Source organism: Bos javanicus, chromosome 1 (genome assembly GCF_032452875.1).
Source record: "Bos javanicus breed banteng chromosome 1, ARS-OSU_banteng_1.0, whole genome shotgun sequence".
Classification (NCBI taxonomy): domain Eukaryota; kingdom Metazoa; phylum Chordata; class Mammalia; order Artiodactyla; family Bovidae; genus Bos; species Bos javanicus.
Genome location: NC_083868.1, coordinates 79,029,005 through 79,043,575, shown reverse-complemented (window position 1 = coordinate 79,043,575; position 14,571 = coordinate 79,029,005). Strand labels below are relative to the sequence as shown.

The window sequence follows — 14,571 nt, the reverse complement described above, 5'->3', positions numbered from 1 at the left end:
ATTTTTGTTTTGAAGTCTCACGGTAACTCTTGAAAATGGTAATCCTCAACATATTTTAGATACGAGGAAACAGACAAAATGATTTCCTCAGGAGTCCTATAGAAGTGCTGCATAGCCTAAATTTCAGGCAGCACCCTTCTCCCAGACCAATGTCCTGCCCTTTATTCTGAATGTAAATGTAACTGCCAACCTGGTTACGATGTCTTTGTGCTTATTATGCCATGCGTTGTGCTTGCTGCTCAGTTGTGTCTGACTCTTTGTGACCCTGTGGGCTGTAGTCCGCCAGGCTACCCTGTCCATGGAATTCTCCAGGCAAGAATACTGGAGTGGGTTGCCATGCCCTCCTCCAGGGGATCTTCCCAAACCAGGGATCGAACCCAGGTCTCCCGCACTGCAGGTGGATTCTTTACTATCTAAGCCACCAGGGAAGCCTAAGAATACTGGAGTGGGTAGCCTATCCTTTCTCCAGCTTATCTTCCCGACTCAGGAATTGAACTGGGGTCTCCTGCATTGCAGGTGGATTCTTTACCAGCTGAGCTACCAGGGAATCCTGTGTGCTTATTAGTCTCTGAGCAAAAATGTTTTTTCTTACATGAATATAAACTGAAGCTTTTATTTTCTGGAAGGTTATAGGATCTACATATTCCTCCTTTTCCAACAGATTCCTAATTCTATATTTCTTGTTAAGCCCCAGGGACATTTTACTCAGTGTAGAAATTCACTGTTGCCATTGTCTTCTGCAGAATTCTTAGTAAAGCATTATTTCTTCAGTGTGATGGGCAAGGGGGGTGCTCTCGGTAGCTGAATGTACCTTGCCTTGAGTAGTGATTTGAGAGGCAGTGCTGTAAAAGAAAGCACACTTGTTTTAATAAGTACTCTTGACTTTCCCCCCATCTCTTTAATGGAATGCCATCTCATACTTAATAACCCACTGGGCTTGTCAGTACACATCCCTGTCATTACTCAAAAATGTAAAGAAACAATATGCTGTGGAAAGAGCACTGTGTTAAAAGTCAGAAAGGCAGATTCTAAACCCTCCTCTTCCATAAATTATTTGACTTTGAAAAATCACTTCACTTATCTGAACATCTTGTTTATTTTTTATAAGGCGTTGAACTAGATCTTTTCTAAGGTTCTTTGGTAAATTCAGCCAGTTTTCTCCTTCCTAATTTATTGGAGTACTACCCTTCATTGTTTGCATTTTCCAAGGAAATGCTTGCAGCATGTAAAATTAAGAGGCTGTATGGCTATTTATTGAGTACAGACTATGTGAAATATAATTAAAGTGTAATAGAAGTTTGCAGGAGGGAGACATCCGGAAGAGGAAATTTTGAGTAATGATAGGACAGTTTGAAAGTTCAGGTTCTATTGAGAATGGGGCATCACTGAGGATCTATTATACATGGAGGTGAGCAGTTAGGTATAGGTTGTAAGGAATGGCGGTGGTTTGGCATGAGTTTACAGAGTGTACTGCAGGCATGCTCTCTCCGCCTTGCCCCTCTCTTTCTCTCAAACACACACACACACAACTCTTTTCAGGGTCTCCTAACTGTTGCTCTTTTTACTTCTGGAAACAGATAAACTGCCAACATTAAGTAGATGTGTAGACTAGAGAAGTAACTCCTTTAAAACGATGGAGAAAGTCGGGTTTACCAGCATCTCTCAGTCACATGATTGTCATTTGGGATTCTAAGAGTTTATCTTCCCTATTAATGGTAATAGCCTGTGGGACAAAATTTTGTATATATTCTTTCTTGAATTTCCAGCACCAAGCATGGTTCAACCATAGTTGGTACTCAGTAGTATATGCTTGTACTGGATTGCTGCTGCCTAAATTGGAAAATCCCATGGACGGAGGAGCCTGGTGGGCTGCAGTCCATGGGGTCGCTAAGAGTCGGACACGACTGAGCGACTTCACTTTCACTTTTCACTTTCATGCATTGGAGAAGGAAATGGCAACCCACTCTGGTGTTCTTGCCTGGAGAATCCCAGGGACGGGGGAGCCTGGTGGGCTGCCGTCTACGGGGTCGCAGAGAGCCGGACACGACTAAAGTGACTTAGCAGCAGCAGCAAATTCCTAGGAGGGAAGGAAAGAAGGTAGGTGGTTTTTCTTACATTGAATCACTAGGAGGGAAAAAAAAAATTTTAATGAGCTACCAATAACAAAACTGCAGTGAAAGAATTGACAGCCTGGATCTGTAATCTGCCTGACCTGACAATTAAAAGAACTTATTACTGTGTCAGCCTGCCAGCTGGATCTCCTTGAAGTGTAGCGTGTGGCGCTTCTGAGCACAATTCAAGTGCGAGCTTCCTTTTCTCCCCACTTCGTGTTTGTTGAGCTTGGGAAAGAAGCAGTTTTATGTGAACTAAACCCACTCATCTCAAGTGTGTTTAATGACAGCCGTATATGACAGATAAAATAAAATCCTACAGCCTCATTTGATGTTTGTTTTCATTTCAGACCTTAGTGAAAGGAGACAGGGGAGATAAAATAATGTGGTTCAAGCAAAGGAGTTAAAATAAATTATCTATTATCACAATCTTGTCAGTTTCTCTCCAGGGAAATTTGAGAGGTCAAAGAACACAAACAGTACAAGCAGTGATTGTGATTTATAGAGCCCTTGTAGTGTGACTTTGTGTTCATATCTCATCCTGTCCCGACGTCAAGTCTGTGAGCTTACCTGGCCAGAGACTATTGTCCTCTTATTACACACGAGGTTGAATACAAACCCCTACTTATAAAGTGATCCTGTTGATTTTAATTTTGAATCCAGTGATTCCTCCAGCTTTCTATGCTGACCCACCAATCGAATACATGTGCAGTACATAGAAGACATTCTGTTCCTTAACTTTATTGAAGCACACTTATGATGTAGTATATGGATAAACTCTCATCACAATATCCTAACTATCAGAAGTATGTAGAATAGACCTTCAGAGTCATCTCTCACTAGCCACTTTATTTATTTCTTCTCTGCCCACACCAACTCTATACTTTCTTCATAAAGTAATTACTATAGTCTGTTTGTATATCTTCCCAATGCTTTACCAGTATATGTGTGTGTATATATATATAGCAATAGCTTTGCAAGTAACATTTATTTTAAAATGTATTATCATACATGAATGGGTTTCCCTGGTGGCTCAGCAATAAGGAATCTGACTCTAATGCAGGAGATGCAAGTTCGATCCCTGGGTTGGGAAGATCCCTGAAGGAGGGCATGGCAACCCACTCCAGTATCCTTTCCTGGACAATTTCACAGACAAAGGAGCCTGGCAGGCTACAGTCCCTGGGTTCGCAAAGAGTTGGACATGACTGAAGTGACTAAGCATGCATGTACACATGCACATCATACATAAAGATCATACAAATGATATTACCTCTTGTCTCTAATTCATTCTTTCCTCTGTTCATTTCAGTAAATGGGATTTGCATTCAGTGCTCCATATTTTGAAATGCACCATCATGTACCTCATCTGTGCTGGTAGGCATTCAGAATGGGTTTTAGCTCTTTAGTAGAAGTCATACTAAGATGAGCTTCCTTGCATCAATATCTTTGCTTTTGTGTAAGTCTAGAATTAAATGTCCAGAAGTATAATTGCTTGGTTTTTTGAGGTTTGTCAAAAGTCAGTTTCAACCAACATTTCAGATGTTAGAATCCTTATATTAGTCCATGTTATAGACTTGAGCTTCCACTTAGTTGGTCAAGGATGTGTTTTTCAGACCAACTAGACACTTCTCTAAACAGATGCTTGTGGCCAGGAGAGTGAATGTCGGGGAGGTTATTTTCCATGGCTCTGTGGTTTGGATACAGGGAGTACTCACCATGGAAGAAGAGTGGGGTATTCTTGTGATGATTTTGTTTACTTTAAACAGCCACATTCTTATTTCAGCTAGAAGAAGGTACTTAATGCAATAAAAATATCTACTAGAATTAAAAATGCAAGTGGTGCCATGTGCTTAAAACTACCATGAGTTTATTCTTTATTAAGAAACAAATCTTTCACATAATCAGGCTTGAAAAAAAATACAATTCAACTTTCTGCACCAATTATATGATGTAAGGGTCCAGAGAATCAATTCTACCTCCCAAGCCCTCCTGTCTCTTTCCACCTTTCTCACTTTTTATTTCTAGAGGTAATTAATAGGGACTGAATTCTGAAAATGTGGGTATGGAAAAAGAAGAAAGCTCTTGTACGTTATTATAGATTGCAGATGAGCCTTCTCACAGATGTTTCCCAAATCACAGATAATGTGTTACAAGAAGAGACAAAAAATAACTCCCTTTCCCTCCATCCTTCTATTTTTCTTTTCCATTGTTAAAAGGCTCGTTATTTTTAAAACCATAAATATACCAGTATAAGTCAGAATCCTGTTTACCTAAGTTCTTTTAAAATAAAGAAATTGTTTCTCAAGTTTGTTGTCCTTAGGTCCTTTTCAGTTGCAGGAAACCAAGATGTGCTTAAAGCTACCTCAGATGACATTAGATGGTAGGAATTTGTGGTAAGGATACAAAGAGAAGGAAAGAAGTCCTAAAATTGTGTCAACAGCCAGACAACCAAGCCTCATGGAAACTTGGAAGATCACTAAGGGCACAACAGTAGCTGATTTTGTCATCCCTTCCAAGTAAACACCCGGTGCTTCCTTATCCAGTGGGTCTCCATTCCTATGACCTAACTTCTTTCTTTCCATTCCCTACTGCTGCTCTTGATGACTCTGTTTAGTCTTCTGAACCCCATGATGCTCACTCTATATTGCCCTCTCCCAACTTAGCGCTTCTTCATACACTCTGTTTATCTCTTGCTTTTGCCCCATTCTGTTTCTACTACCAACCATTCTTTCTCCGTATGCCTTGCACTCAGAGCAATAGGATCCATTATTTTACTTGGTTCCTATCCAGTACAAATTGGGAAGGACACATCTCATGGAGCTGGTTTTGGTTCAACATCTGATCCAATTAGTCGTGGACTAAATTCAGAATTACCTGTTTACAAAGCTGTGGTGGTAGATTTATTAAAAATAAACCACTTTTTGAGGCTCTCACCTTACACAGAGTTGTGGATATGGTAGAGACTCAATATTTCATGCTGTCTCCTGTCAGAGAGAGGTTTTAACTCAGCCGAATGGAAGGTTTTGATGATGCAACATTCAAGTCTACGTGCTCCAGAAACATTCGGAAGACTTAGATTCTGGTTCTCGCATTATTCTACCCAGAAGTGGAACTTCTTGGAATTTAGCTCTCATTGCTAAACTTCAGTTTATCCATCTTTTCAAGAAGTTTGACTGTACAAAAAAGAAAAAAAATCTACCTTAAGAGAAGAGTAGGCCTAAATCTAAGTGCCCGCTATCCTCTGCCTTCAAGTGAAAGTGAGACCTGTTTTCCCTTGGAAATGCACCCATGGAGTGGGAGCCATGGAAGATATTGATGGGTGTGGAGAAGGGAGGGAATGAGGGAACCAGCAGCAGTGGCTGGGATCAACAGCATGACTGGAAAGATTAGTTTAGCACAGAGATTGGGTATTTTTTCCTCTGTTCCTATAGAGAGAGATAAGTACATCTATAGAAACAAAGATAGGTTGATAAGAAGTGAGTGACTAGGGGTGAACATTTATGCTACATAGCCTCACTCTTTTCTAAAATAAAGAGGGAAGTTATGTGTGGAAAGAGGGCATGGAAATGTGTGGACCCTTTGGGAGATATTTAATGAAGAGATACATGAGAAGGTCGTGGTGTAGCACTGAAGGTCATTTGAAATTAATGATTAGGTCTGCACTATTTCTTGCCTTTCTCAAGAATTCATGCAATCCCAGAACTACCAAAATGAAATGAAATGAAAAGAAGGAAGGGAGGAGACACTGGTTGGTTACCATGAGTTAAGGTTAGCAGAAACTTTGGGTGAAAAGAAAGAAACATGGCTAATTGAATATTAATTGTTGTGACTTCAGGGAGCACAATAAATAGTACCCTCTCTACCTGGGAGAGCCGCACAGCTCAGTCAAAGAATCCATCTGCAATGCAGAAATCTGCTTGTGATGCAGAAGACCTAGGTTCAATTTCTGGGTCCGGAAGATCCCCTGGAGAAGGAAATGACAACCCACTCCAGTATTCTTGCCCAGAAAAGCCCATGGATGGAGGAGCCTGGTAGTCTATAGTCCATGGGGTGACAAGAGTCAGACACGACTTAGCGAATAAACCACCACCACATCTCTACCCATGTTCTACAAGTAATTGAAAGAAACAGGAATCAGACAGATAGAGACTAAAATGTTAGCCTTATGACAGGTAGAAGTACCATGTATGACTGGCATGAGCTTTAGGTGCAAGGAAATTACTACTGTTTTTCCCCTGAAATGACAGATGGCCCTTTGATAATAGTCAGTGATGCTCACCTGCAGGCTTCTCCTGGAGTGAAGCTGTCTTCCACACAACCTTCCCCTGAACAATTCAGAGTCTGAAAAAGTAGAGAAAAGCATCATCTTGCCAGCAGCCGATTCTGAGTAGAACTCAGAAAGGAGCTGAACTATACCTGCCCTGTTTTTTTCCTCAAAGTCACCAGTCGGTTAAGTCGCCGCTCCTTCTCAGGAAGTTGAGTGGGGCCTAGACAGATGATAGGAATATTTTTCCATGGAAGGTCCCTCCACATGGAAAACTCAAAGAGCAGGGAATGCACTTCCTCCCTTCATTTAGTGATGGTAGTTCTAAATGAGGTGTCAAGGAACTGGTTGAAGGCAGAGTGGTTTGACGTAGAGGCAAAGAGACTCGAGATGGCTCAGGCAGATGATGGAAAGGACCACCTATTCTGGAGAGAGTGTGGTGATGAGCGGTGGAGGTGAGGTCTGGAATGTAGCTGGGTGGTGGGTACTGCTGAGTGGATGAGAGTGGCTGGTGAGGTAAGAAAGAGGGAGGTATTATAAAACTACCTGAAGGGGGCTTTCTCCCCTGGGCTTGCAGGTGAACAGGTTTTGTAACTTAGAGATCAGTTTCTCTCATTTTCCTCCTGCCTCTTCCTCAGGCTCCAAGTCCATCTTCCATGTACTCAGTCTTCACAACTTTTGGGTGGCACAGTCACCAGTTTTGTGTCTGCTGAAAGGCAGTGCAGACTGTATGGTTTTTCCTAATGTTGTAATTTATACAAAAGCTCATGTGGGCTTGCCTCCAATGGCAGTATCCCATCAGAGCCTTGTTCACTTATCTGTAATAAGAGGTGCCTGTTGTCAGAGGTTTTCAAGTGAATTTGTAAAATAATCATTCTGGTTGATCCAGACATTAAAAAGAATTCTTGGGTTTCTGATGTGCAGTCTCAGTGAAATTTACATAGCATCTAAAATGGAAATTTTACCATAAGAGCATGATTAATAAAGGAAATTGCTGTCATTACTGAAGATTTGTATTTCAAGTAGTGTTCACACCTTACCGACTCTTCAGGGTATACAAGAACAACTCTTTTTGTGTTTGCCTTTGTACAGAATGTAAAGCTAAGAGCCAAAGAGGTCTAGTCAAACAGTAGACTCAAACTCAAACAGTAAAATCCTCACAGGAGAAACTGGCTCCCTTGACCCTTTCAGATTGTTAATTCCATCAACTGGAATACTCATTTCCTCACAGATGCCTCTTCAGATACAAACACACTTATGAATATACACCTATGAGTATATAGGTGTGTGAGGATCAGACAAGTAAGTTCTTGTCCAACAAAACATTTCTTCCGCCAATATGCTTTAAAACAGATGAATTAGTAATCCATACAGAAGCACTTTACAGATTTCTGATAAGGAGAATTAGCACAGCAATGAGCCCATTAAAAAACAATTGTGAGATCGCATCACGAGTTCCAAAATATTTCATCTTATTTCTGTCCATTAAAAGCTAAAATTTCTAGTAATTTTTTTTTGGATGCTGGATAGAACTTTAATTTCTTTATAAATATGTTGCCAGGCATATATTGTGTCTTATGAATTGTGGGAAAAAATTAAAGAATCAATTAGAATAAAACATGTTGTGTTCAGCCACCCAGTTTTGTGTTACTTTTTGCGACCCCATGGACTGTAACCCACCAGGCTGTTCTGTGTGTGGGATTTTTCAGGCAAGAATACTGGAATGAGTTGCCATATCCTACTCCAGGGATAATAAAACACAGTTGATATTAAAATAAATTGAAAGCATTCAATATTTGATGACTCAAAAATACTTTTCGTATACCTCAAGTTTATTTTTAGTAACATGTATTATTAGAAAATGTATGGAAATTCCTTTTACTCACAAACTCTTAAATTGTTGCAAATGTGGATAGAGCTCTTTACCAGAATATACAGATTTTCTCTATCTGCCACTAAGAAATGATGTGTGTGTGGGTTTGTATACTATCATTTAGGATTTAGAGACAAATGATTTTGGAACAGCCTCTTGTTCTCAGACCTTTGTATGAGGTTTAATAAGTTAATGTAGTTAATAGAACTTTTCATATGATAGAAAAATGGGTTGTGGTGTGGTGGTGGTGGTTTAGTCTCTAAGTTGTGTCCGACTCTTGTGACCCCATGGACTGTAGCCTGCCAGGCTCCTCTGTCCATGGAATTCTCCAGGCAAGAATACTGGAGTAGGTTGTCGTTCCTTCTCCAAGAAAAATGGGATAGTAAGGTTTAATTTTATATTCTCAGTAACTTTTCAATAAGGGAAGATCCCTGATGAATAACAGTCGAGCAAGTAAATAGTTGTGTTTATTTTCAGTCATCTCTTACGTGATTATGAGACAATACAAAAGGGATTACACCTTGGTTGCTTTCCCTAATATATAATAGAATTTCACAGGTGACTTTGAATATCATGTCTTGACTTTCTTATGTGGGAGCAGGATTTTGCAAATATTTTTTCTGTACTTTAAGGGATTATATATATAAAAAGAACATTGTTTTGAAAATGAGCATTGATGGGGACCGTGCTGTTTTTAATCTGTGTCATATTTCATATGTTACCTTCACTAGATATTTCTTAAAACCTCACCAAATAACTCAGAATTTTTTTTTCTAATCTCAACTATGTTCAGCCTTAGAACAATGGTCAAATATTGGTAATGTAAGGTAACTGTAATAGTCACATCTCTGGAAGTGCTGTGTGTATTGGTTTTGAAGCCCTTCCTCTCACCTTACATACCATACTCCTGGATTTTTCTGTTTAGTTCAGAGAGCCATTATTTCTCTTTATTGCTACTAATCATATTTGGGAAGCTTGCTTGAACTTTTTTTTTTCTTAAATACCATGCTGTAAGATATGATGCCAAATTGGATCTTTTTTCCTTTTATAATAATTAGTCAGCAACATTTATTTAATGCCTACTAAGCTCAGAGCAAAAAACATGGAGAATGGTGAAAGGCAGAAAGTAAGTAGATCTGTGGCGGATTCATTTTGATATTTGGCAAAACTAATACAATTATGTAAAGTTTAAAAAAAATAAAAATAAAAATAAAATAAAAAAAAAAGAAAGTAAGTAGATCTAAACGCAAACTATCATCTCCAGGGTAGCTGCCTATGTCTTTACGAAAGCAGAAAATAGATAAATGAAAGGATTAAGAAAACTTAAAAGCAAAGTCTAAATGAGCACAAATTGATCTGGGAAGAACTGAGTTCTATAAATGCAAAGAGAATGCAAATTAAGAAAGCTTGAAGTTCAGTATTTAAAACTGGTATCTTTCTACTTTTATTTTCATAATACTTTGCCATGAGAATTGTTAGAGTTTTGTACACCATACACTTTGGTGAGCAAAGTTTCAAGGTTTATCTGGGCCATTTAGAAAAAGCAAACCTAATTCTTTATATTTTATGGCTAGCTGAAGCCATAGAGTTTCATGAGTCCTTGTTGATCTGGTCTTAATTAAAACTCATTAGGTAACCTTAAACAAGCTACTTAACCTTTCTGTGCCTCAATGTTCACATCTAGAAAATGTAATGATAATAGGGCCTACCTCATTCAATATGTAAAATTACATTTCTCCCACTTTATGAAGCACCTTTCTCCCTCTTGGTTCAATTTCTTTGAGGTTGATATGTATGCTGTAATTGATTTCATAAGATTTAATTGTGTTACAGATTTACGTGCAGGAGTTCTTTCTTCCTTAGTGGTAAAAAATTAACAATGCATTTTACTATCAAAGGCATCATATTGTATGTATAAAGTGCTTTTAAAACAGAGTCTGACCCTCAGTGGGCTTCCCTGGTGGCTCAGTCCCTGAAGAATCTGCCTGCAATACAAGAGACCTGGGTTCAATTCCTAGATCAGGAAGATCCCTTGGAGAAGGGAATGGCTACCCTCTCCAGTATTTTTGCCTGGAGAATTCCATGGACAGAGAGCCTGGCAGGCTGTAGTACATGGGGTTGCAGCTGCAGTACATGGGGTTGCAAAGAGTCAGGCACAACTGAGTGACTAACACTTTCACTTTTTCACTGACCTTTGGTCAGATAGGTCTTAAAGAGTGATACCGTTATCATGGTCTAAAGACCATATTTGTGGTTTGTAAGACATTTGTACTTCATCTCATTGACTTCTACGTTATGAGGCAGGTATGCTTATGATTCCTGATCTTTATTTGAGTAAATAGAGCCTGGAATATTTGCCAGAGATCTCACCGCTGGTAAGTGAAAAACCTAGGCCATGAACTGAGGTTTCTTTTATTTATGCTATATTTGTCTCACCTTTATTGAGTCCTCCCACATTGTATGACAAAGATCAAAGATCTGTATAGACAAAGCTATGGTTTTTCCAGTAATCATATACAGATATGAGAGTTGGACCATAAAAAAAGGCTGAATGTCAAAGAATTGATGCTTTCCAGCTGTGATGCTGGAGAAGACTCTTGAGAGTACCATGGACAGCAAGGAGATCAAATCAGTCAATCCTAAAGGAAATCAACCCTGAATATCATTGGAGGGTTTGATGCTGAAAGTGAAAGTGAAGTCACTCAGTCGTGTCCTACTGTCTGCGACCCCATGGACTGTAGCCTACCAGGCTCCTCCCTCCATGGGATTCTCCATACAGGAGTACTGGAGTGGGTTGCCATTTCCTTCTCCAGAGGGTCTTCCCGACCCACAGATTGAACCCGGGTCTCCCGCACTGCAGGCAGATGCTTTAACCTCTGAGCCACCTGAAGTTCAAATACTTTGGCCATCTGATGCTGAGAGTCAACTCATTGGAAAAGACCCTGATACTGGGAAAGATTGAGGGCAGGAGGCAACAGAGAATGAAATGGTTGGATGGCATCACTGACTCAATGGACATGAGTTTGAGCAAACTCCAGGAGATAGTGAAGAACAGGGAAGCCTCACGTGCTACAGTCCATGGGATCACAAAGAGTCAGACACGACTTAGTGACTGAACAGCAACAACACTGTTTGAACTCTGGGTACTGAGGATGAGAGGTAACTTTGGCAGACGAGGTTTTGTTTTTTTTTTTTTCCCCTGACCTTAAATGCTTAAGAGTGGTGAGGGGAATGTAAAACATAAAGGAGTTGGTAAACAAATCTACATGATGAAACAGGATAAAAGGTGCAGATAGGAGTGTCTGGCAGGGTGTTTGCTGAGAAGGTCAAGCAATGTTTCTCAGAAGAGTTAACTTCTTAAGTGACAGCTCCATGTCAAGTTGAGAACTTGCACTTACAGAACAGTGCATGTACCTGAGACAGAAATGAACTTGGATCTTTTAAGGAGCTAGAATGGACTGGGGTGGACCAGGGGAGTAGATGCTTAGAGTCCTAAGGTAGTTGTGATTTAAGCTTCAGTAATAGATGCTGAGTTTTGTCTCTCAGGAGCAAAGGATTTGGGCATCTTTTACCATACCTTTTAAACTTACAGTTTTTGAGTGCTTTAGGGAAGTTCTTATAGTCTAGAGAGGGATGTGAGAACATGGATTGCTTTATCCTCTTTTCGAGATGAGTACGCTGAAGAACAAGCTATGAAATGATTTTCCCTAGTTAGTTTTCTAATGTTGTAAAGTAAGTGATATCTAGTTGCCTCACATACATATGCCTAGATGTCAATTTTTGAAGTGATTTTTTTTTGTTTTTAGGGCTTTTTTTTTTTTTTGGCGGGTTTTAAAAACCTACACTCTCTCCCAAGTGGAAGTTTCCAGTACTGGAAATCCATAAGGATCGATTTTCACACTGTATAGAATTTTTTTATGAAAGAAATCATTAGTGATTTTTTTCCCCACTCCTGTTGTTCTTTGGTATTGCCTCCCTTGGTATCAACTGTTTAGAAATATCAATTCTGTGGCATTGAAACATGTATAATATTATACGTGAAACGAATCACCAGTCCAGGTTCAATGCATGATACAGGATGCTCGGGGCTGGTACACTGGGATGACCCAGAGGGATGGTTTGGGGAGGGGTTTGGGAGGGGGGTTCAGGATGGGGAACACATGGCGGATTCATGTTGATGTATGGCAAAACCAATACAATATTGTAATTAGCCTCCAATTAAAATAAATAAATTTATATTAAAAAATAAACCATTCCTTTTAAGAAAACAAAAAAAAAAATTTTAAATTTGAAAAAAAAGAAAGAAATATCAATTCTGTTTTGAAATACCCCATCAAATAATGACACATGTCAAGCCAAGAGTTTATTTATTTCTCTTTTCAAGATTACCAACTGTTTAATCTGATCATATAAAAGAAAAAACAAAACCTGGTAATATATTTATTCCCAAACATAGCTTTAAAAACAATATTTTGCCCTTACTTAGCACATGCTCATAACTCTTGATATGATTTCAACAGTGACATGCATCTTTCAGACACCATTAATAATGTTGATTTGGGAAGAGGCATTCTTTTGGGTAATTGCTTACAATTACCCAAAAGAATTACAGTTACAATCTTGGATAATTTGCTTCTTTTATTTTGCCTGATTCCTCACTTATAAAATGTGGATGTTGAAATATCCACATTTTATAAATGTGGATTTTTTTTTTTTTATAAATGTGGATTTTTAATATCACTATTAATTCACCTACTGAGAAATATCATATAGAGCGGGCTTTTATAGTAAGTGGCTCAGTGGTTTAGAATCTGGCTAACATTTTCATTTTTATTAAATCACTTAATTAAATATAACTGAACATCTTATAGGTACTAGGCTTCACAATAGGGATGCAAGCAAATACGACCTCTGTCCTAGCAACTGAGAGGTTGAATTATAGTGAAAATCATAGATTTTTAACTCAGACTTTTTATAACAGTTTTTTTTTGTTGTTGTTATATAATTCACTTACCATACAATTCACTGATTCAGATGATTTTTAGAGATGACTACTACATTTACTCAACAAGTATTTTATGAACATACTGTGTGTGAGGAAAACTGTTTAAGTGTTGGGATTAGAGAGACTGACAGTAGTTCTACAAAACCTAGCTTCTCATACTGCGTGTCCATCAACAGACTGTTTTGTTTTATTATTTTTTTTACTGAAGTGTAGTTCATCGACAGTGTTCATTAGTGTCAGGTGTGCAGCAAAGTGGTTCAGTTTTGCATACATATTTATCTATTTTTTCAGATTATTTTCCCTTAAAGTTTACTACAGAATATTGAGTATAGCTCCCTGTGCTATAGAGTAGTTCCTTGTTGGCTACCTATTTTATATATAGGTAGGTTTGCTTTCTATATCTATGGGTCTATTTAACAGACTTTTTATATAGTGTTGATGTCCAACGTTTGGTGTCAACAAAAGGTACTCAGGGCTTCTCAGGTGGCACTATTGGTAAAGAATTTGCCTGCCAGTGCAGGAGACACAAGAGACTTGGGTTCAATCCCTGAATCAGGAAAATCCCCTAGAGAAAGGCATGGCAACCCACTCCAGTACTCTTGTCTGGAAAATCCCTAGACAGAGGAGCCTGGTGGGCTACTGTCCATAGGGTTGCGAACAGTCAGACGTGAATGAAGCGACTTAGAGGGCATGCATGCAAGTGTACTCTGGGGTCACAACAGAGGGACAAAGAAAATATACTCTGGGGAGACCTTGGGAGGTTTCTGAGAGGCTGTTATCTCTAAACAGAATCTGAGAAGTCTGTTGAGAGTTTTCTAGGTTGATGACTGGGAACCAAAGAGAGGGGAAAATGTTTTGGGAAGAGGAAAGAAACCTGCCCACACAAAGAGGTGTGACATAGGTAACTCACAGCAGTTCAGTAGGGTTAGAGCAGAGGGGGTGGTATGAGGACAGTTTCTGTTGAGTCTGAAGGTCTGAGAGTGTGTCAGTGTGTACCTTCATAGAAATGCGTGTGTCTTACTTTGAGGTCACAAAGGAGGATGAGGTCAGTGAGAGGATGTGACATGTGAGTTGAGTCACAAAGATGTCTTGGAGGGTTTTGAGGCAGTCTACAGTTAGTCCAGGCATAAGGAACTGCAATTGTAGAAATCAAAGAATGGTGTTTTTAGCTGGGTAAGGAATTTGAAGGACTTGGAAGACGAGGTAAGTGAAACAAAGAAAGAATAGAGCCAAAATATTACATTGGTGAGGGTTGAAGGGTAGCTTATGAATAAACTCCGTGCAATGCAATGAATTTGTACATTGTGCTCTTCATCCT

At 39.2% G+C, this 14,571-nt stretch overlaps 1 protein-coding gene and 1 long non-coding RNA gene across 15 annotated transcripts in view; one reads left to right on the top strand and one right to left on the bottom strand.

Moving 5' to 3' along the window:
* LPP (LIM domain containing preferred translocation partner in lipoma) overlaps positions 1 to 14,571 on the top strand; it is a 759,650-nt gene that overhangs the window by 392,413 nt on the left and 352,666 nt on the right. For 4 of the 14 annotated variants that reach the window (XM_061413234.1, XM_061413237.1, XM_061413230.1 and 1 more), the window contains exon 1: positions 14,258 to 14,456. The exons of the other annotated variants lie outside the window; for them this stretch is intronic. The gene's annotated coding sequence lies outside the window, so the exon portion shown is untranslated. Of the gene's footprint in view, positions 1 to 14,257; positions 14,457 to 14,571 lie in introns of those variants that run through there. 14 annotated transcript variants of the gene reach the window in all.
* Positions 1,824 to 14,261, bottom strand: LOC133245339 (uncharacterized). Its single transcript, XR_009735648.1, has 3 exons — positions 14,164 to 14,261; positions 6,391 to 6,452; positions 1,824 to 2,077 (listed from the first exon to the last, which is right to left on the bottom strand). It is a non-coding gene; the product is annotated as an uncharacterized LOC133245339 (long non-coding RNA).